We start from the raw sequence: 22265 nt of genomic DNA on the forward strand, positions 1-22265 counted from the left end.
GGGAAGGGAAGGGAAGGGAAGGGAAGGGAAGGGAAGGGAAGGGAAGGGAAGGGAAGGGAAGGGAAGGGAAGGGAAGGGAAGGGAAGGAACGGAAGGGAAGGGAAGGGGATTCTCTGCACAGTACATCCAGCAGGACACAGTGCTGGTCAGGCTGTCCAGACAATAAACCAATATACAAATAAATGGTTATTTCAAGTACCTAAAGCTGTTGGTGTGATTTATATCATTACCCTTTATCAAGTGCCTATTAAATGCCATAGCCTTTTAAAACAATTTCTTGTGCACTTGTGTCAATTTTTGGAGTGTTTTAGGGCACTGAAATTCATTATAGATACAACTACAGTGACATTTGGTTTAATTAATTTCTTTATTATGTCACAGCTTGAAAGAGAAGCAGTCAGATATTACTAAAATATGAGATCACTCTGCTTTATTCATACTTTGGAAGAACCTTCAATTTGCTTATGGAACTATTTTGGAAGTTGATGTGTAAAAGCAAAATAGTTCTCTATTCCTCAAGGGTCATTGGAATTGGGTTTTTTTTTATTTTTTCTTATGGCAGAAGATGGTATGGATAAAGTCTTGGTGTTGCTGGTGGCAGGGTCTCTTTGCTCTTGTTTTAATCATGTACAGTGGAAATCCCGTCTTACAAAGGGGCTTCCTTGGGATTGTTAATAAAAATTTGATTATAATTCCTAAAGAGGAATATTAGGTTCATCTTCTTTGATGACTGATCCCATGTCCAAAAAAAACAGGGATAAAAGTTAAAGCAATTTTATCCAGTCCCAGCAGTGGTTAAATCCCAACTCTTCAGTGGAATTCCTTGTGCAGAATTCCTCTGGGTCAATGATCCACTCAAGCTTAGGTGGTCATGCTTTGTCAGGATGGGCTGGGATCGTTTTTCAGGCACTAGGCCAGAATTTAGAGTCCTTTGGAAATGGGAAACCTCCCTTCAGCCCTGAAAAATCTGTGACCTGCAGGTTGGAGTCTGGAGAGGGATTCACCAACCTGGGTGTGCAAAATAAACAAAAAGAAACTGAGAAGGACCCAGTCAGAGACCTGAGACTGTAATCTCAATTACAGGAGACGGCAATCCCTGAAAACCCCAACTCTCAGGAGACACTGAGATGCTGCTGCCAGCAGCTGGTTTTCATTTATCCCAGTGAATTTTTAGTACAGCAGTCAAAAATCCCCCAACATCTCCCTTTCCTTACCACAAGCTGGAATAGTCCTGCTTGTCAGGGCTTTATTTAACAGCAAAAATTCTCAGGTGGGCTGAAGGAGAAAAGCTTTAAATCGTGCTGGTAAACAGCAGCCATTGCTTGGATGGGAAATAATTAAGAGCTTGATGATATGTTTAGCTCAGGAGGCTGAGGAAACAGCAATAACACCCAGTATTTGCAGCCATTAGGCACAGGAGGATCTTGGCCAATTAAAATCCTACAGTGAAGGGAACGCATGAAGCACTTGCAGGGTGATGACTCACACAAACCTGTTAATGAAAAATTGTTCATGCCTTTACAATTGGATTTCTTCTCACCTGATCCCCAAATAATAACATCAGACTCAATTTACACTGAATTAAAATATCCTGGGGAGAGAAATACTTCTCATTCCTTTAAAAACACACCTGGACAAAAAGTTCAGTTGTCAGGTAAGTTACAACATCCCAAAAAGCAAAGTGATGTTGATGGATATTTTTATCCAAGGGTAGGTTTTGGTGTGGTTTTTGTGCTGTCAAACCTATGTGATAGAAAGGGCCAGTCTGACATTACTGCTAACATAAGATTTTTTAGTTTTTTTTTTTTTTTAGAAAAGGGGGGAAAAAAAAGAAAAAAGGTGTAATCAAAGGGAGGTGCCAAAAATAAAATTAATTTTAAAAGAAGAAAAACAAATAAAGTTTCTTGCAGCATAAAATCTTTGCTAAAAATATAAAATTAATATATGCCATGTGGGGTTAGTACAGCATAAGGCTTGGTTTGACTGAAGTTTGATATCTGCCTTAATTTCAGATGCTTTGATTATTGTAAGCATTATTTCACACAGGAAAATCTTTCTCTGCCTTTGGACTGCCTATCCCAAGCTCATCCCCCCCAAAAAAAAAGATTGCCTGTAAGCTTTGTTCCCCTTGCTGCCCAGAAGGAAACTTTTATGGAGTTCCTAATTTATTTACAGTAATGTAAAACTGAAAAAGAAAAGTGCAGAAACTTATATTTTAGGCTATTATTTGAGAAACCTAAGAACAGATTAAACAAATGAATTATCATTAGGTTAATAGTATTATTCTTCTCAAATGATCTGGTTTAGTTGACAGGGTGGAGTTTGGTTCAAGGTTGGACCTGATGAGCCTGGGGGTCTTTTCCAATCTAAATGATTCTGTAATTCTGTTTTATACACAGGCACTCACATTCTCTGTCTGCTAAAAACCCACCTGGATTTTACTGGGACGAAATTCACTTCAAAATTAAAATCCACTTAAAAAGCCACTTGCATTTTATTGGGGTCTTTGTTCAGGTCTCACTAACAAGGTGTCCAGCCCCACTCATGCAATATTCCTTGTTAGTACCTTAAAATGTGCCCAAATCACTCCCTAAACACAGTAAATACTACACACATATACATATACATATATATATATACATATATATATACACATATATATAATAAAATACATATTATATTATATTATGTTATGTTATGTTATGTTATGTTATGTTATATTATATTATATTATATTATGTTACGTTATGTTACATTATATTACGTTATATTACATTACATTACATTACATTACATTACATTACATTACATTATAATATTACATTATAATATAATTACATTATAATATAATATTATATTATAATATATATTATAATATATATTATATTATATTACATTACATTACATTATATTATATTATATTATATTACATTATATTATATTATATTACATTATATTGTATTATGCTATATTGTATATTTTTATTATATATATTATATATGTATATATATAAATATATATTATATATTATACATATATATGTATAATATATATATTATAAAAGTATATGTATATATATTATATATATATAAAAAAGCAGAAAGAATTTTTTCACATGGCCATTTCTGCAATTGCAGGAGGAGTTTTTTGCAAGTCTCTTTTCTACATGCACTAATCAAGACAATCAACTGCCCATCACCCCTTCCCTAATTATTCAGTTGGCTGGTCATCACTGAAGGCCAAAGCACTGAAAATTTAAGTGCTCTTCCACTTGTTGCCACAAACATCCATGGAAAATGTGAAGGTAGTGTTGAATCCTGCTCAGTACTTAAGGAAAATGACCATAACATTTTCCACTTTGCTTATCTGCAACGCAGTTTTAGAGAATTCAGCAGCTGCCCTCTGCTTGTTTTAAAGCAGGATATAAAAAAGTAATACTCTGCTTTTATCTGCAGCTTTAAAATGTAGAGAGAGAAAAAAAAAAGCAGCCAAAAAAAAAAAAAGAAAATCCCTAAATACATTATAATAAAGAGATAATCCAAAAGGCTTCCTTTAAACAGATTTTTAAGGCAATGCAGCAATCTAAAGGTTATATAAACTTCAGCTAAGCTTCTTAATATAGGTGTTTAAGCATTATGGAGATTTGATTTTTAACTTAGTGTCAGTCAAAAAGGTCCTCAGCCTAGTAAATATATGAGTTAAATTTGAATGCTAAGCAGAGATTATTGGTTCATAAAGCCACCATAAAGTACAGATACTTTCATAGCTAACATGAGTCACCCAAACTTAAGACTTTGGGCACACATTTCTTTCAAAATATCCATGTTTCTGGGGGAAAAAAAATTAATTAAAAGTAGATTAGCATGTTCCCAGGAAGAAAATGCATTCAGATAATGCAAAGTGCCATAGAGGGAAGGATATTACTCACTCTTTTCTGACCTACAGGATTAAATCTTTCCTTATTAAAATTCAAAAATAATAAACCAGTAGACCACAGCCTCCCTGCTATCCACCACATCATAAAGCCTTTGTGAATAATTTGGTTTAAATTAACACCCACCAAAATATGGGAGGTGGAAATATTTATTTCTCATTTCAGAGTCAAGAGCATTCGATAACCTGTTAGTGCCCTGGTCAGGAAGACCAAACTTTAAAGTTTTGAGATATTAATTAGCAGAACAACAGCTTGTTTGTTTCTCACTGAGGATCTGCTCTTTGGAGAGGTTCTGAGAGTTCACAGCACAAAAAGGATATTTTAGAAAACCAGAGGAAGCCCGAGCCAGGAGCTTTCAAGAGAAAATCTGAGTATTTCAGGAGAGATGGGCACTGCACGGGGGTGAGGGATTTACTCTGACCACAGACTCTGAGCAGGGGAGTGCAAGTGTGGAGGAGATTTACACCAGGTTTGCTCCTAACAACCACCCCCTTGCCAGTCCCAACACTCCAAGAATTGCCAGGCAAAAGGAGCACCAGGAGCTGAGGATTAACACCAGCCTTGCTGTGTCACGCCCCTCCCCAGCAGTTTTCCTCTTGGATTTTACCTAAACTTCATTCTCAGAGAGGATCAGTTATCTGTGATCATTGCCAAATGAAAGCACTTAGAGCTGTTCTTACTGAAAATATATTTATTAATGTTTAGGGACCTTCCCAAGAAGCTTCTGGCTTCTACAGCATTTGAAATGTAGGGAAATAATAATTTTTAAAAAACAAGAACTTTAAATCTTGTTTCCTTTCAACTCAGAAATGTTCCTTCCACAGTGATTCGTGCCTTAGAGAGGGCCATTTATTTGCATAAGGAATCAGATTTCACTTTTTACCAGTTTTGTGCTGCTAAAATTGCTGTTTATCCCTTTTTAGCTCTTTCTGCAGTAGTACTGTCTTGTATAAGTCTGGTAAATAATATATTTAATTTCTTTATGTGCCAAGTGGAACACAAAGTCAGTGTGGGGTAGCATTCAGAGCTATCAAAAGAGCTCCCTGAAAAAGACTTTGATGAGATTTTACATTTTTCTCTCAAAATGCCATTTAGCTTTATGAGAATCTTAGATTGTAACTATTCAGGGTAATGAATAAAAGACATGACTCATGACTATTTTTTCCTTCTTCTTCTTCTTCTTCTTTTTCTTCTTCTTCTTCTTCTTCTTCTTCTTCTTCTTCTTCTTCTTTCTTCTTCTTTCTTCTTCTCTCTTCTTCTTCTCTCTTCTTCTTTCTTCTTTCTTCTTCTTCTTCTTCTTCTTNTCTTCTTCTTCTTTCTTCTTCTTTCTTCTTCTCTCTTCTTCTTCTCTCTTCTTCTTTCTTCTTTCTTCTTCTTCTTCTTCTTCTTTCTTCTTCTTCTTCTTCTTTCTTCTTCTTCTTTCTTCTTCTTTCTTATTCTTCTTTCTTCTTCTTCTTTCTTTTCTTCTTCTTCTTTCTTCTTCTTCTTTTTTTTGTTTTTTAACAGGAGATTAATGCAGTTACTTAAAATATGATGTGTTTGTGAGAACTTTATTTAATCCAACAGAGCTCAGGACAATAAATCAATGTTAATCAGGTAATACACTCAGGGGAAATCGGAGCCATCGTCCCATTTGGCACAATTATTTGTTACATTTATGAGCTCATCCAGTTAATTAATTATTATAAAATTCACACTGTGTTGGAGTAGGACCCTCTAAGGGTTTCTCTCTTGTTTACAAAGCATCTAAAACATTTTCCATTTCCCAGCAAGAGTGAAAATGTCATGAAGTGTTTCCAATTCTCACTACACAAAACACTGTTTCAAACAGGTATAATGAGATGGGGTCGAGCCAGAGAAATGAGTTTATATGAAGCAATTAAGTATGAATTTTTCAACTGTTAGTTACTTGCAATATCTGTTCTTGTGCACAGTTTTTAATGAAACAAAGGTGGGCCATAATTTGGTTACCAGGCTCTGCCGGACTCAGACAAATTTGGTTTGAGATTTTCTCAGGAGTATACCAGCTTGAAAGGGATCCAAAAACGTGCAAAAAGATCTAAGGAGCTGTAAATCCACATCCTCCAGAGTTTATTTTGTGGAAAGAAAAAGATCTGATGGATAAAAGAGGACAAGTCCAAATAAAACAAGCCCAGGTGTAATCTTGCCTGTGTTGCCTGGACCTGGCTCAAGCACCCCTGCATCCCCCTCAAAAGGCTTCAAAACTGCATCCAAATAAAAACTTTCTATTTATAATTTGCATGGGCTCCTAGGAGATTTTGGGACTAAATCATCTTGAATTATGTTATCACCAGAGGCTCTGTGCTGTTGTTGCATGAAGATGCTGCTCCTTCTGAGTGCTTCAACTCTTCACTGGATTTGTAGGATGCACATCATTGAACCAGAACCTTGTTTCCTGTGCAGTCAACAAATTCAGACCGTTTTAACATATATTAATTGTTTCTAGCTGCTCTGTGCTTTTACTGTGGGAAACAGCAGCTGAGAATTTTCTACCTTGGGGCAAAAGCTGAAACAAAACCCACTAATTCTTCATACAAAAAAAAAAGAAAACATTTTATACATTGAACTCTGAGTTCAGTAAAAAAACAAATAGGAGGGGGGAAAGCAAAGAAAACCCAAATAGATAAGATAGAAATAACTCCATTACAATAATATAGTTGGTATATTTATCTTCAAAGGGGTTGCTGACAGGATTCTTTAGAAAAGAGCTTTGAGCAGCAGAAAGCAGAGTAGCCCTGACATGAGCTGCAGGTTTCTCTCTCAGAATTCTGGCACAGAGAAGCTGGAGAAGCTGAGATTTGGTTCGTGGCAGCCCAGATGTCCTTCTCTTCCTACCCAGACAGCTGGGAAAGGGTTGCCTGAGTCCTAAGGATCTGCAGGAAGTGGAGGATTAGGACACTGTGATGAAAAGCTCAGGAGTGCTGCTCCAAAGCTCCTGTTTCCATGTGCCACCACCTCCACCTTCACTTCCCTAGGAAAGGACTCCCAAAATTGCAAAGAGAGCTTTAGGATTTTACAGCAGCTACCAAATACCTCAAACCAAGCTAAAACAGTCAGTTTTCAACAATTGTCCAAAGCTTCAAATCTTATGACTTCCCACTGAACTCATTTTCAATCTATTATGTTTTCATTTCCCTCTTGCTAAAAAGGAACAAAGCCTTCTGTGCAGGAAGAGTACATTCTGTTGCTGTCACCTGTTTTTTAACTCAGACTCCAGGATTTTCTTCTTTATTTTATCTTTTCCATTTTTTTATTTTTTATTTTTTTTCTGGACACTTGTCAATCCTAACTTTCAAGTGCATTGTTAGCACATCTTGTTTTAATTTACTATTTGTTTGATTTTGGTAAATAGTAGAGGGGAAGTTGTCTAAAGTGATGTGAAATAAGTTTTGAGAACAGTTGCAGTATTTAGAATGATAATTGGATTGGCCAGAGATGAGTCATAAGTAATGAAATGCAAGGAATAAAAATTTGATGCTATCTTGTTTGGCTGAAACAGAGATTTATTTCTTCAGGCCAAACCAAGTCAATAATTATGTCTTCTACTTTCTATTTCTATAATTTTTTTTTTTTTGTAATTTGTTTAATATAATGGGATTATGCATCATGCTAAAAGGGAAACATGGTTGTTATGAACTTGCTCTAAAAACATAGCTATTTTTGGTTATGATCTCAGAATTATTCTGTTTCCAGTCAAAGTCAATTCATTGCCTGTTTATGCATTATTACATTAATATCACCTGTAAGATTTATGGAAAGTAGCAATGAAGTAATAAATATGACCCTTCTGCTATCAGTCACCCTTCACAAGGGACAACACAAAAACAGAACTTGTTTTTACAAAGTCAGGAGCCAAAATGAGAAGTTTCAAAACCAGACTTAAGTACATACAGGAAAAAACACAGGAGCAGACAGGAACCAGAGGAATTGGTCTCAAGTTGGAGGGGCTTAGATGAAATTTAGGAAAGAATTCTTCACTGGAAGGTTGGAACAGGCTGTTTGGGGAAATGGAAGAATCCCCATCCCTGGAAGGGTTCAAGGCATGAGGCTGTGGCACTTGGGAACAGGGTTTTGTGGTGAACGTGGTGCTGGTGAGGCAATGGTTGGACTCAGTGACCTTTCCCAACGTGAGGACTCAAAGAATCCATCAAATAAATGGGGAGAGAAGCCCCAGCTCTGTGGTGCACAGAAATATTTGTGGATCCAGCTGAAGAGCAGGAAGGATGTGTGGAGAAAATGCATCAAATCCTCCGGCCCTCACAGGTCTGAGGTCCCAGGGAGGGGCTGCACCCAGCACAGAGGGTGTAAAAATGCTGATTTTTGTCCCAAAAATCACTCAGCTTGATAATGTGGACTCACCACCATCCCTAGCACGGCACCCAGAGGAATGGGAGCAGCAGCCCAGAGTTTTTTCCTCCTCCATTCCAAATGCAATCACCATTTAGGATGTAGCAGGTTATCAAGTAATGCACATCCGGAGAAAATAATTCAGAGAACAATTTGAAATTGCTTATTCAAACTGCCTCATTCATTTTTATTGTTTTTTTCTTTTAAGGAGTGAGAAAAGGTCATCCCACTTACATTCTATTCAAGGGAAAAAACCCAACACATTTGGTTTGATGGGCTATCAGAGAATTATGGTGTTTTAAGAACCTTGAAAATGAATTCCTAAATGTTTGTAAAGCCGCATCTGCAGCAGTATTTAACAGTGTGGATTTGCTGTAGGTTTATAGGAGGGATAAAAAATCAGAATACTTGAATTGTCATGTCTCATTGCCTTTGGCAACCTTTCCTCCTACAGTGCTCAGAGCAGCAGGTCAATGCTGAATTATTGTATGGTCTTGTCTTAAACCTTTGGCCTCTGGTAGATATTTTCATTATGCAAACATTTTCTCCAAACCTTATAGATTTAAGCTCCTTTCCCTTTGCTACAACAGTCAGACTTCTCCTTTGCTGTGCCAGAGAAACTAATTCAGCATAGGGTTTGGGTGGGGAGTTTTTCACCAGAGTTTCTGGAGATGAACATCAAGAGATGTAATTGTGATTTATTTTTCCTTTTTTTCATAGAATCACAGAATAATTTGGGTTGGAAGGGTTCTCAAAAACCATGCAGCTCTACTAAAACCATGCCATGGGCACAGACACCTTCCACTACCCCAGGTTGCTCCAAATCTCACCCAACCTGGCCTTGGACACTTCCAAAGGATGTGGCATCCACAATTTCTCGGGGCAACTCTGTGCAAGTGACTCACCACCCTCACAGGGAAGAATGTGATATTTTCTTCTTTTTATTTCCAGCAGACCACAAAAAACAAGCAAGACAAAAGCTTAAAATGTCCTTCTGATAAAGGTATAACACCAACAAAAAAAGTATATTCAAGGTTGATGCAGTCACTGCTGTGGAGTTAATATTTTACTCCCACAGGAACTTTGATGTTTGACAGCAGAGGATCTACACAATAAATAACTTTTCCTTCAAGCCAACAAAACAGATTTGACTAGAAATAAAGGAAGATTTTCCTTATCTCATGACATAATTGTGTGTTTGTGAAATGGAGAAATTTGGATGCAGTTTTGGCTTCACAGGTGATGTGCAGAGGCTCCTGATGCATTTTGGTCTGCAGCTTGCAGGACACACATTTAGTTCCAAGCTGAAGCCATTGCATTTCCATATCCCCTGTGCCGAGTCCTGTGGGAAATGAAGACACATGACCTCATGCTTTGGGGAATTTTTGTACTTCTTGGAACATTTTAAACTTCATATTCCAGGAAAGTGAGGTTGTTGTGGCAAACTACGGCGATAAGGGCAGATTTATGGGGAGACAGTGCCATACCTCCCTCTTAACACCCTTGGAGGCCAAATTCTTCCCAATGTGCCTGTTCAGCTCCTTAGGACTAACACTGGCATATAGGGCAATTCAGGAACTATGCAGGGGTGGTTTAGCTGCATTTCCCATTGGATTAATTTTCTGGAATTTCCAGGAAACCGTGGGTTTAATACAAATGGACTTGCAAGACCTCGGCATGGCGTGGTATGTCTTTCCAGATGAACTGAGGCAGCGTTTGGCTGATAAGAACCTGCCAACAGGGATTAATGTTATCATTAATGGATAATCAATTGCTTCCCTGCTCCAAACATGAACATGGACACAGAATCAAAGCCCCACTATCCCATGTGCTTTGACAACCTGGTGATGAATGAGACAGATTTCAAGAGTTTTGCAGCATTTTGGAGAGTTATTGCTTGACAACAGGGAGTTAAACCCTGCGCTTCCCAAGCTTAATGCACAGCAAGGAATAGACAAAATGATCCTGTGAAAACAGTTTAGGAGTTGATTTGCATTAAGCAATTCTGAGCATGTTCATGTAGTTTACAACTAACATCAATCACAGGGAAAAGATCAGCTATTGAAATGCTTGGAAAAGCTTCCACATGGAAAGCGTTTTGCAGTTATTGTACAGACAGACAATAGGAAATTTATTTGGTTTGTGTCTTCCAGGAGACACAATCTTAGGCTTGATTAATCCTAGCTGAAAATGACAGGATTTGAGCCTTAGATCTGGACATTCTGACCACTGGGAAAGACTTAATTTTACACTCATAAATCCTTCCTTGGACAGAAATGAATCATGTCCTGGAAGTGTGCATTTCTCTCCGCTGTGCAGTGACCATCCAAGCTCAGACACATCCTAACACATCACAGACATGAAGAGTTTGATGAGATGAATCACAGCCCACAGATCAGAAAGATGAGTTACTACAGCAACCCTCACCAAATTTATCTCTGTATTTATAAACTAATACTTATTTACTAATCCAATTACCAATAATATACTATCTTTTAATGTCAATATATTAATATTATTTTATAATTAAAAGTAGTGTATTATTAGTGACATTTATATTTTTGCTGTATTTTGTAATGCTAATCACTATTTATTAACTTAATAAATATTTACTACTTAAATAATAAAAAATATTTATGTGTGAACAGACCTCAGGTCTTAAAAGTTTCTTAATTCCCAAAATGTCATGTTCCAGGGGAATTTATTACTATTATTTTACAATATTCTGAGATCACAGATTAATTACCCAATATCAGCAAGAGGCACAACTTTGGTAGAAGGCCCAGCACATGGGATTGAGGGATAATGAAATCAAGATTGCAGCGTTTTTAACAGTGCTGGGATCCATCATTCCAAACAGGAAAGCCAGGATGCATAAACTTCACAGAGATAAAGGGAAAAGAACAAACTATTTCCTCTGGCATTGCTCAGAGTGTGTGTTGGAAATACACACTACTGATGTGAGATGAAGAGCTCTGTTAAGTGAATATCAACCAGGATAAGGTTTTTAATCTAAAATAAATTAATAAAATAGCTTGACTGCCATCAGAATATGAGGGAAACTTGTCCAGATGAAATGTTTTATACTGATCTAAAAGGTCCCATAATTGTTAAACATCCTCAATTCCAGTGTTCAAGATTCCCTGAATATATACAAAATACTCAGGAATCAGAAATGTGTGTGTTGTACACAGCCATCTGCAATATTATAAACATTAACCTCCTTGCTCTATTGAAACAAGTTAGAACAGATTAAAGTAATTGGAAAGACTTTTTTCATAAATTGAATGCTGGCACACTGAGTGTTATCAAGATAAATTCTCTGCTCAGAGTCACTCTCCCTGTTCTGTCCACTGATTGCCCTGAGAGGAGAGGAAACATTACAAGAGGTCCAAGTTGTAATTGGAAAATTCATCTGGAGTTAAAAATGCTCTGGAGCTCAGAGGAGAGATCAACCCCCCACCTGACTCTTCACAATCCTCCCACGAGCATCCGAGTGTGAATGAGCAGGGATCGATGCTGCCTGCCCGGGTGGGAGAAAAGCTCCATCAGGTCTCTCTGGGGTTAAGGAAAGTTGAGAAAGTTCAATATCTCTTGGAATCGACACCTTCAAATGAGGGATAAAGACCTCTCTTTCCAGACAGCACTGATGCTGTGCCTATTTTCAGCCCCATTTTCTTGATTTGCTCAAGTTATTGCTGCAGTTAAGGGCACCAATCAGGGAACTGGAGACAAAGGAAAAGCAGCTTCAAGATTGCCATTGTGTTGATATTTACCATTAAGAATGACTCATCTCGAGGATAGGCAAGAGTAAACAAACAGAGTTTGAGGGTTTTTTTATAAAAAAACCTGCAGTTCAACCTGATGCTTCCAAGGTGTAACGAGGTTGTTGACACTTGGTATTCCCAAGCCTTATCCTGGAAAACAATATTAATAGAGCTTGTTCCTTTTCTGTATCCAAAAGGAATGAACAAATTTGGATTACTTCTGCAGAGGAAAAGCAAAGATGGGAGTGTCAAGCAGAAATGAAACCTTGAACAGTCTTGGAAATCTCAGGCTGCAGAGCATTTTCTGAGGAAGGTTTCAATTAACAGAGACGTTGACAGGAATCAAGGCCATGCACCGGAGATGTAAGATGAACAATTCATGCCTCAAGCTGCAGCTCTGTCAGAACTTTGCTAAATGTGTCAGTCCTTTCACCATGCTGTGAAAAACTACAGAGATTAATTGATTTTCTCTACCAGAAAAAAACCTTGAAGGCCCTACTGACAGTGGAGAAAGGTCTGTGGTGCAGACCCAGGACACCTGGCTGAAGAGATCAAAGAGATCATTTTCCTTTGTTTGGGGACTGCTGGAAAGAAACTTGGCCATGGCATCTCTGGTTAATATAAAAACTGTTCACTCTTGAAAGAAGCAAGAGTGCACATTCAGATCTCCATTTTTGGACAAGCAGAAATCTATAAATATGGAGGTAATTGTGGATACATAGCATGAAATAGCTTTCAGCTCAAAGTGAACCCTACCAGTGTGTTCCTTCCTCTGGCCTTGCTTCCATAACTTCTCTGGATAGCAGCAAAGAAACTTGATATGGGCTTGGAAAATGTCATGGAAGGAACCAGTTGTTCAGTTCCAGCATTCTGCCCTGAAGGCACTGAAATAATGTCAGGAATAACTGATTTTGCTGATGAAAATAAAGTAGGCGCCAAAACATACCAGCAGAGCAGTGAAATGCAAAAGTTGGGGACAGAGCTGAAGAGAAAACTAAACATAATTCACGTTAGATTATTTATGTTATAAATAATAATTGTTAATTGTTTCAGTCAACATCAAGAATAATTTGTTTAGTGGCTCATTATACTTTTTTTTTTTTAAATTTTAGGAACAGAGACACAAATATAACATGGCAGATGTGCTCTTAAAACTCTGTGTTTAGGTAAGAGTTTCCTTACTGACCCTGAATTAAGGTTTCTAAAACTGAGAAATAGCTTTTTCCCAGTAAACTCTGCTATTAAATGGGGAAACTTGGATGACCATACAAGGTTTGTACAAATAAATTGTCTGTTTGTTTTGCTGGTGGAAGAACATGATCCAGACTTAGAAGCAGCGTGCCCCCTCGTAAAGGATGAACCTGGGCTCCAGGGTGTCCTTCAGACCTCTGAGCTCTGTTACAAGTTGGCAAGACCATTTGAGAAAGTCACTTTGCTGCTCAATCTTTATCATACCTCTCTTGGAGGCCATACAGAATTCCCATCTCACCTCTCAGTGGGTTTAAGGTTACCTCAGGAGCATTTCTCATCCTGCAATCAATCATGTGTCCATGCCTGGACACCACTGTCATTCCAGCTCTAGAGGTTTTGTTCTCCTTGGCTGAGCTCTCAAGGTGTTTATTTGGGTTTAGGTTGAACTTCTGTAGCTTTGAGAAAGCTGCTGGTTGCTCTGTCTGTGGTGTCTCTAGACCTCCAAATACAAATGTGGTAACACATAAATGTGGGAACATTACTGGTATTTCTAGAACAATTTTCACACCTGTTGTGATTTTCAGGTCTTCACCTGCATCTCTTTCCTGTACATGTCCAGAAGTGCCTTGGTCAAGTGTTCCTAGTCATAAATTACAAAATCAAAGAACAAAATTTAATCTGCATGTAATACATGTAACAGAATTTATTAAAGACCATCAGAGAAACACCAGCTTTTAATTAGATCAACACCAGCAGTGTTGTTATGATACATTTTGCACCTGTGTAAAAGATTACCCAACAGCCCTCATGTTATTCATGATAAATATCTGTTCATTTTGGCAATTCCCCAATAATGGAAAAAAAACCTTTGAGCAGATCTAAACATTTCAGCCTGAAACCTGGTGTTTTCAGCTCTGAGACACCACAGGAGGCCACAGGCAGTGGTTCTGGTGCTCTTCCCACCCTTCCCTTTGGGAATTCAGCACAGAACAGGGAGTAGAACCATGATCTGCAAGGATTTTGGTTTCCCTCCAAAACTCTCCCCTTGCCTGACATAACATATGTCCATATTCCCTGCCTAACATATGTTACTAAACTCTGAGTGGGTTGCTGAAAACATATTTTACTGTTCCTTTCATTTATGCATATCTACAATACAGTTGGTTTTTACATAAAATACCTCTTTCTAGGCTATAGATTTGATATTTATTGCCTAGGTAGGTGAAATGATGAGCAAAAAAAATTGATTTTTTGCTTATTTAAAACATTTATGTCAGATTAGCTGCAATAGTTATACAGTCACCATATTTAGTGTATTTGCAGTTAATTTTGAAATAGTATTCTTCTTCCAAGGAAAAACTTCTAAGTGACATCTAACTCCAAAGGAAATTTCAGATTTTATTCCTTAGTCACTAGACAACTCAATACATCTTTAAATCCACTAAACATTGGGTGTTTGAGGGTGAAGCTTTGCAGCACCTCAGGTTAATCAATTACCAGCTCCATCTTGCTCTTTTTTTTACATTTTAAAACCTTATAACCTCTGCACTAATGAGAATTTCACTTATTTAACTGGAAAAAAAAAGGTGATGCATAGCTGCCATGTAAGTTAAACACACATGCCACAGCAGAAGATGCAGACAGGATATGAGGATGAATAAGTATGTGCTGCTTAATGCACAGACACCCAAATGTGAATTTGCAGATTGAAGGGAAGAATTCCCCTGTGAAAAACAACCAAATGATGCCACCAGTTCTTCAATAAGCACAAGAAGGATGCTTTGATTTGATCAATAATATCCTGCTGTATATGACAGATAGCACTGAAGCAGAAATCTTTAATCCTTGCTGATCCTCAGCACACATGGACACACCAGGGGACAGAGACTTCTCCTCTCTGATACACAGAGGAAAATGTTCCTGCCTTCAGGATCTTAACCCAGGACAGGGGAGTCCTGCTTTTAATTCACTTCTCAATCCCAGTAAAGCACCTGGTAGGTTACTAAGCACCTTCGTTATTCTCTTGAAACTAACAGAGAAAAAAACTCCCTTCTGTCTTCAAAAGTTGTTGCCATGATAAATGTTTCTAAAGTTACAGGCAGCTTTGTAATAAATATTCCCTACAGTGACGTCAGACAAATCTGCTAAAGATGAGGGTAGATGAGCAACTGCAGGAGACCCATTCATAATAAATACACCTGTTCATCCTGAAATGTCTTTTAAAATTCTGCTATTAACCCAGAAGTCATCATAAAACCCATCCCTGAAATATATCAAGATGGAAAACATTCACACAGTTCTACAGGCAGACAAAATTTGTAAGTACAAAAATGAGCTTTCTTCCTGAATAAGAACTAAATGCTCAGAGGTAGCAGAATTTATTCTCAGCATTTTGTTTTCAATGATGTTCCAATGCAAGCAGAGTGAGAACATTAAAAATTAAGAGACATTGATTTTTTTTCAACACCACGTTCTCAGTTTTCTTATAAAATTAATAGATTCTCCCAAATGCTCTTCAAATACTTTTATTGATGAGGAAGTTTTTCTGACTGTTGATTTCTGAGGCAGTCTCTTGGGATTTCTTCAGTGACCTCAAAAAATGAGCATCAATGTGATGGGTGAATTGGCTGAATCCTAACCAGGAATCGATTTCTTGCTCTTCTGGAAGGAAAAAGTAGCAAGGCAAGATTTGCATTTAAATCCCTTTGTTGTAGCGTGTTTTACCTAATTTCTTTCCTTTATTATGTTCAGAAGAGCCTTAATAATAAAAGTGGTCGATGTTTTCTTTGCTTTACTTTTCAGCCTTATTGATGATTTTATTGATGTTGTTATTGATATTGATTATTTCTACAGGTTGCACAAAATGAAGGAAAATGCTCAAGCAAGTCCCATTTCCTATTCAGAGGACTTAAATTTTGATTAAATTTTGAGTAAATGTTGCACAAGTGGATTTTGACATCACCATGGCAGTGACTAAACACTACAACACATACTGGGAGAACCTTGAAAATGCTCAAAATTTAACTGGTTCTGGCCATGAGCTACAAGTGTGCAAATTTCTAATTCTTCCTTCTTTGAGCAGGCTGGATTAGAGAGCTCCAGACTTCCTTCCCACCCCAAATCCATCAGTAATTCAGTAGGAATTTGAGCAGGCCTGGCCTTCAAGACCAGTCTTGTTCCAAGTGCCCTTTGAGAAGGACCCCAGATCTCCTGAGGTGCTGGTGAGGGGCTCTTTGTGGTGAAAAGCAGAGAGTGCTGGAGATGCACAGCCCAGGAAAACTTTCCCCAAATTCTGTGGGGCAGGATGTTTTTCCTCACTGTCACAGTTTCCTTTCAGGCACAGGACTGTGCCAGAAAGAGTTTCTGCTGTGGAGGGATCTGTGGAGCCAAAACACATTAATCAAACCTGAAGAAATCACATTTTATCCCAGCACCTTGTCATCTTTGTGCTTCATTTCCCCAAGCCTGTTGTTAATGTCACCTCTAAAATCCCATTAAAAATGGACCCCTGCAGGGCCTGGGTTAGGTCTCTTCAGAGCTAACCAAGCACCCTTTGGAATGCTGTGCAAATATTCCTATCAGACCCTGAATGAAAAGTTAATAAATTGTCCTCTGTGGAGCAAAAGGGGAGCAAACGCAGCAGCCACTTAAAGGAAATCATAATTTGTGGTCTGAAAATATGCCACATTAAGCACAGCCATATTTTAAATAGCAAGAATTACTTTGCAGGTCTGGAGAGGTTATAAACCACTTCTGTTTGTATTTCAGGAGCACTTGCAGCGCTTTGTTTTAAAAGCTTTATATTATCTTGTAAAATCAGCTCAGAAAAAGACATTGTTTTGTCATTGTCACCACAATGATGGCACCAACTTTTCTGTCTCTGCTTTGTTCTCTCTAGATGAGAAACTAAGATCCCACATGTTTTATTCCTTCTCCTCCCAGAGGCACAGAGTGGGGTGCAGCTCTGCCAAACGGGAATGACAATTACTCTAAAGAAATTAGAAGCTCTCAAAAAGCACCCCAGAAGTATTCTTCTGAAAAAGCAGAACCTTCCCCTGCCCCCAATTCCCTCTCATCCCTGGTGTCTTGCTTTGAATCCTGCAAGTGGAGGCTTCTCAAGCATCCTCATGTTGCAGTCTGTTTATTTTGTTCTGGTTATTAATTTGAATGGTTTGTTCCTGTTGTTATTCCCCCCATGTTTTGTAATGGTTTTACCCTCTTGTCAGTTTTGTAAACCCCTCCCCTTTTTCCTGAATCTTCCTTGTCCATCACCCTGTTCCTGCCCCTGAACCCCATCAATCTATGTAAACCCCACCTTTTGTTCTAGCTTCTTCCCTGCCATTCATCCCTCACTCGAGGCCCCATTGGCATTGTGACTGCCGCCCCTCCCACATGTTGTTCCTATTGGTCCCCTACATTGTAAACCCTCCCCCCAACTCCTCCCCTGAGATGCCCTGATTGGTTCCTGTGTTTGTACCCTCCCCACCTTAAATTGGGGCGCACAGAGGTGCTCCTTGCTCAGACTGTCCTACCCTCGACTTTTCCAGTCCTTTCCCCATCCACTGCTCCCGACCCTGGAATAAAGCCTGGTTTCTGGAGAGAACCTGGGACTCTGAGCCTCCTCCTTGCCTTCATCGGGCACCCACGACGCACCTGAGACCGCAGAGCTTGGTGGCTAACAGGCTCTGAAGGTTCGGTCTGGGACAAATAGGTCCCAGACCGTTCCCCACTCCCGGCGCTGCCAGCGGCTAGGGAGCAGGAGCTAGCCAGGGCCAGGAGAGCCGCGGCAGGGGCAGCGTCATCCTCAGATGCCTGAAAATTCTGGATCCCTTCAGAAGGAGTGTTCAGTGATCCTGAGCTTGCACACCTTCTGGTTGTGTTTTTTTAAAAATGAAAGTGCTGGAGAGAGAGCAGCTGACACAGAGCTGTGGATCTGGCTGTCATTACTGACAAGCTGCTTTGGTCCTGGATCCTTAAAATATTAACCAGCTGCAGCCTTTGTATCTTGTGTATGAATTGTAATTGATTCATGTGCTTCTCTGTCACCTTGGCAAATTTTTAATCCAAGGTCAAAGCTATTTTATTATGATTATCCTCAGTCTCCAATACCTTCCAAATGTTCAGAGCTCTCATGGGGAGAAGAGCTAAAATACAATTTTTAAAAGTTCATAAAATTGCTTATGACAATAAGCAGTAAGAATTAATCTTCCATCACAAAATATTCCTTTTAATCCACTGGTGTCCTGGTGGACGGGAAGAGGTTCCTGGAACAGGGGTTGTCCTCATGGGCACAGCTCACAGCAACTTTTTGAACTTTGCTTGTCTTGAAAATATCCAAACCCCTTCTGGCCAAGGTCAAAGCACGCAAATCCACTTATTTTTCTCTTCTCTTTCTTTTCTGTAGCAAACAGCATAAAAATTTCATCAGTTTTATCTCCTTTTAGCTTTGCCTTGTAGAAATAATATTAAAAAGCTCCAACCCCCCTCAGCTTTGCATTTTATCAATTGTATTACCCAAGGGAGGGATTGATGATGACCCAGCCTGGGGTAAATGAGGAGCACATGGATGTTTTCTGCACGTGAAGGAGATCCTTAATTTGGCAGCCCTGGGACATGGATTTCCAGAGTGCCACCCCTTGGAGCAGATCAATTTAATCCAGCAGATTTGGAAAGCCTCATATCAGCTGGGACATCGTTTGCAATATCCCTGACAAAAAAAAACCTCCCACTCAGCACAGAGCTTGTCATTGGTCAGTAGGAATCATTCTTGTGGGCCAGAAGAAGCCTGATAGATTTTCAGATTAATGTAAATATATATATTTATGCAAACCACTCAAATCTGTTGATTCTGGAATATCAAACTTGAAACCTCCCAGTTTCAAACAAATGTTTTTTCAAACATAATTAAAGACTCGTTTTTAACTTCTGTTCTTTTCTCTCTTTTTGTATTTCAGGAGCTTTACATTTGAAGGAATTTGAAATTGGATTTTAGGCCTGGAAATTTCGTATTTAGAGTACTTAAATCTCCAAATCCAGATTGAATTCACAGAAATGGGAACATTTCCCTTCCAAAATCATCTGGCAAGATGTGCCACTGAGGAAAGATGTGCCTGAAGGAAAGGAACCTTCTCCTAGTGAGGTTAAAAGTCGCTGGAGGAAGCAGTAACAACTCCATGAGATCTCACACTGGTGTCAGGGTTTCGGAGATGGGGTGGGGATGGAAGGACAGATGCTGGACAACAGATTGAAGGGAGCCAGCCACAGAGCAGGGACTTCATTACTTTCAAGAAAATTCCCTGGAGACTTTAAAGGATTCCTCGGCTTTGTCCTGTCCCAGTGTTTAAAAGCAAAAGTTATGGACAGACTGGAAGCTCTGCCTTCAGCTCCTGATTCAGACACACAGCCATGAAAGGCTGCACTGCTTTGGAATCATAAAACCACAGAATGGTTTGGGTTGGAAGGAACAGCAAAGATCATCTCATTCCACCCCCTGCCATGTTCAGGGACACCTTCCACCGTCCCAGGTGGCTCCAAGCCCTGTCCAGCCTGGCCTTGGACACTTCCAGGGATCCAGGGGCAGCCACAGCTTCTCTGGGCACCCTGTGAATCAGAGGGAACAATTCCTTCCTAATATCCATTCCAAACCTACTCCTTTTCAGTGCTAAGCCATTCCCTGTGTCCTGTCCCTCCATCCCTTGTCCCCAGTCCCTCACCTGAAGCTCCTTCAGGCACTGGCAGCAGCTCTAAGATCTTCCTGGAGCTTTCTCTTTTCCAGGTGAACACAACCAGGTCTTTTCTAATAGGACACGTTCCATCCCTCTAATAATTTCTGTGGCACTCCTTTGGACCTGCTGCAACTAAAAGAAGAGCGTGGACTCCCTGCTCACCACCATGGGGACACCAGCTCTGTGTCCCCAAGCCATTGCCCTTGGCTACCGACCCCTTTTGCAGTCCAGCCCAGCGGCAGCTGGTGGTTCAGAGTTTGCTGCTGTCTTCTACAGAGAGGTAGAGCCTGCAGTGCAATGTGCAGCCATTCCTGAAAGCTGCACTTTGATGTGAGGAAATGGGGCAGCTTCAGAGCCCTGGCTCTGCTCTTTGACCTGCAGCTGCTGCAGCATCCTGAGAGCTGAAGGTCACGGAGCCTTTGGGCTTGTGGGTGGGCAGATGTGTAGCCAGGACACATCTGTTTGAGCCTCTGGGTGCTCTGGGGGCTTTGTTGGAAGCTGCAGAGAAAAGATCAGATGCTAACACCGCCTTAAAGGAAAACCTGTGCTCACTGAAAGGTCAGTAGTGCATTAAAGTTCCCAAAGAAACTCAGACAGCTCTCACCAATAGACACATTATTGATGCACTCATGGGAGGACTCCAGTGCCCTTCCTTAAACTGTGTCTGCACCTAGGATGATGGGAAATATATTCAGTGGACAGAATTGAGCTATTATTTTTAATTATTCCTTTAAAAAAGAAAAAAATAAGAAAAAGAAGGATTGCTGCTTTGAGCCAGATCCACCTAATTGATGGAGACAGTCAACATGGCAGGACAGCATCCTGGGAAAATTGCAAAGCTTCTTCCTGACCTTTCCAGCATTCCTCTTCCCCATCTTTTAATCTCAGACTCCAAACATCTCCCCATCCTCCTGTCTCCCCCTTGAATACACACTTCTGTATCAGACTACTACAGACATTCTATTTCAATATTCATCTTGCTTGGAATAAAATGCTTCAGTTCTTTCAGGCTTTCCTCATTGGGAATGTTTTTTTAGGAACTACTCTGTATCTTAAAAAAGTAATTTTCTCCAAGATAAGGGCTTCTGAACGTGTTGTTTTCCCTGCAGGCACCTAAATAGCACCACAGAGCACAACCTCTTAATGCTGACTTCCTTTCAGAAACTGTTCTAACTAATTAGTGGCTCACCAGAGACCTTCCTAAGCCAGACATCCATCTGAGGAAAAATCATTTATGATTGCTACGGACTGAAAAACCCAGAAAGCCACAAGAAGAAAGAAAATTTTCTGGCTAATAATGTGGCCACATGAGACCAAGTTTAGCTCTATTCCCTGAAACCACTGAAAAGGCATTAAATTAAGCTTGGAAACTGAAGGGAACTCATCTGGAAGTGACTGGAGGAGGAAAGAGGTCTGGTCAGCAGAGGTTTTTATGAAGGTTTTCCACATCTTAGATCACAATCTATGATCTCCCTATTTAACCTTCACAGCTCTAGAGGTCTGAAATTTGTCATCTTTGCACATGCTGAATACTGAGCATTATTTTGGTGATCCTGATGTGGCTCCTCTGGACTTGATTTCCAAAGGTGTTTCTTGACTCCACAAGACTCCTTGGTCTGGGATTCACAAAAAGACCCCAGAATGGCAACAGCACCTCTTGTTACTGTGTGGTTTTGCTTGATTTTTCTGCTGTGTTCTTTTTCCAACTGAAAAGAGACCAATTAGCCTCTGTTTTGTACGTGTGCTCTTTGCACTCAAGGAATGAAACATCATCAGCTACGACTTCATCAGCTCTTCCACAGCTGCCCACTTCTCAGCCTGCTTGTTATTTCTTACCTCATTAAACTTTAACCTGAAGATAAAAGTGTTTATTGATTTGTTTTATTTGATTGCAGTGGGAAAATGATTTCTGAAACTGGTTTTGTAATCGCTAAAAGATCTGTGACAGAAAAAATTAAGAAAAAAAGGCGGGGGGAGATTAGTGTAAGTGTCCTTTCCCAAAGAACAGGGGATCTTCACAATGAAAAAATCCCAAATTAGTAACATTTCTCCACAGTGGAAAAGTGTCAGACTGCTGCCCCTGCCATGAGTCAGAGCTTCTGAATGGGCATAAATCTCAGAGTGATTTTGATTGACCACACAGTGGTATTGATTACTTCAGTCACGCTGCATAATTCACCAGTGTGAGCAGCATTTTCATGCATTGCCCTGGACTGCACAGCAGGTGCTCACACAACCTGAGATTTCCTAATTTCAGAGCCTGAGGGCAGTTTTAGCCAA

Source organism: Parus major, chromosome 4, assembly GCF_001522545.3.
Source record: "Parus major isolate Abel chromosome 4, Parus_major1.1, whole genome shotgun sequence".
Taxonomy (NCBI): Eukaryota; Metazoa; Chordata; class Aves; order Passeriformes; family Paridae; genus Parus; species Parus major.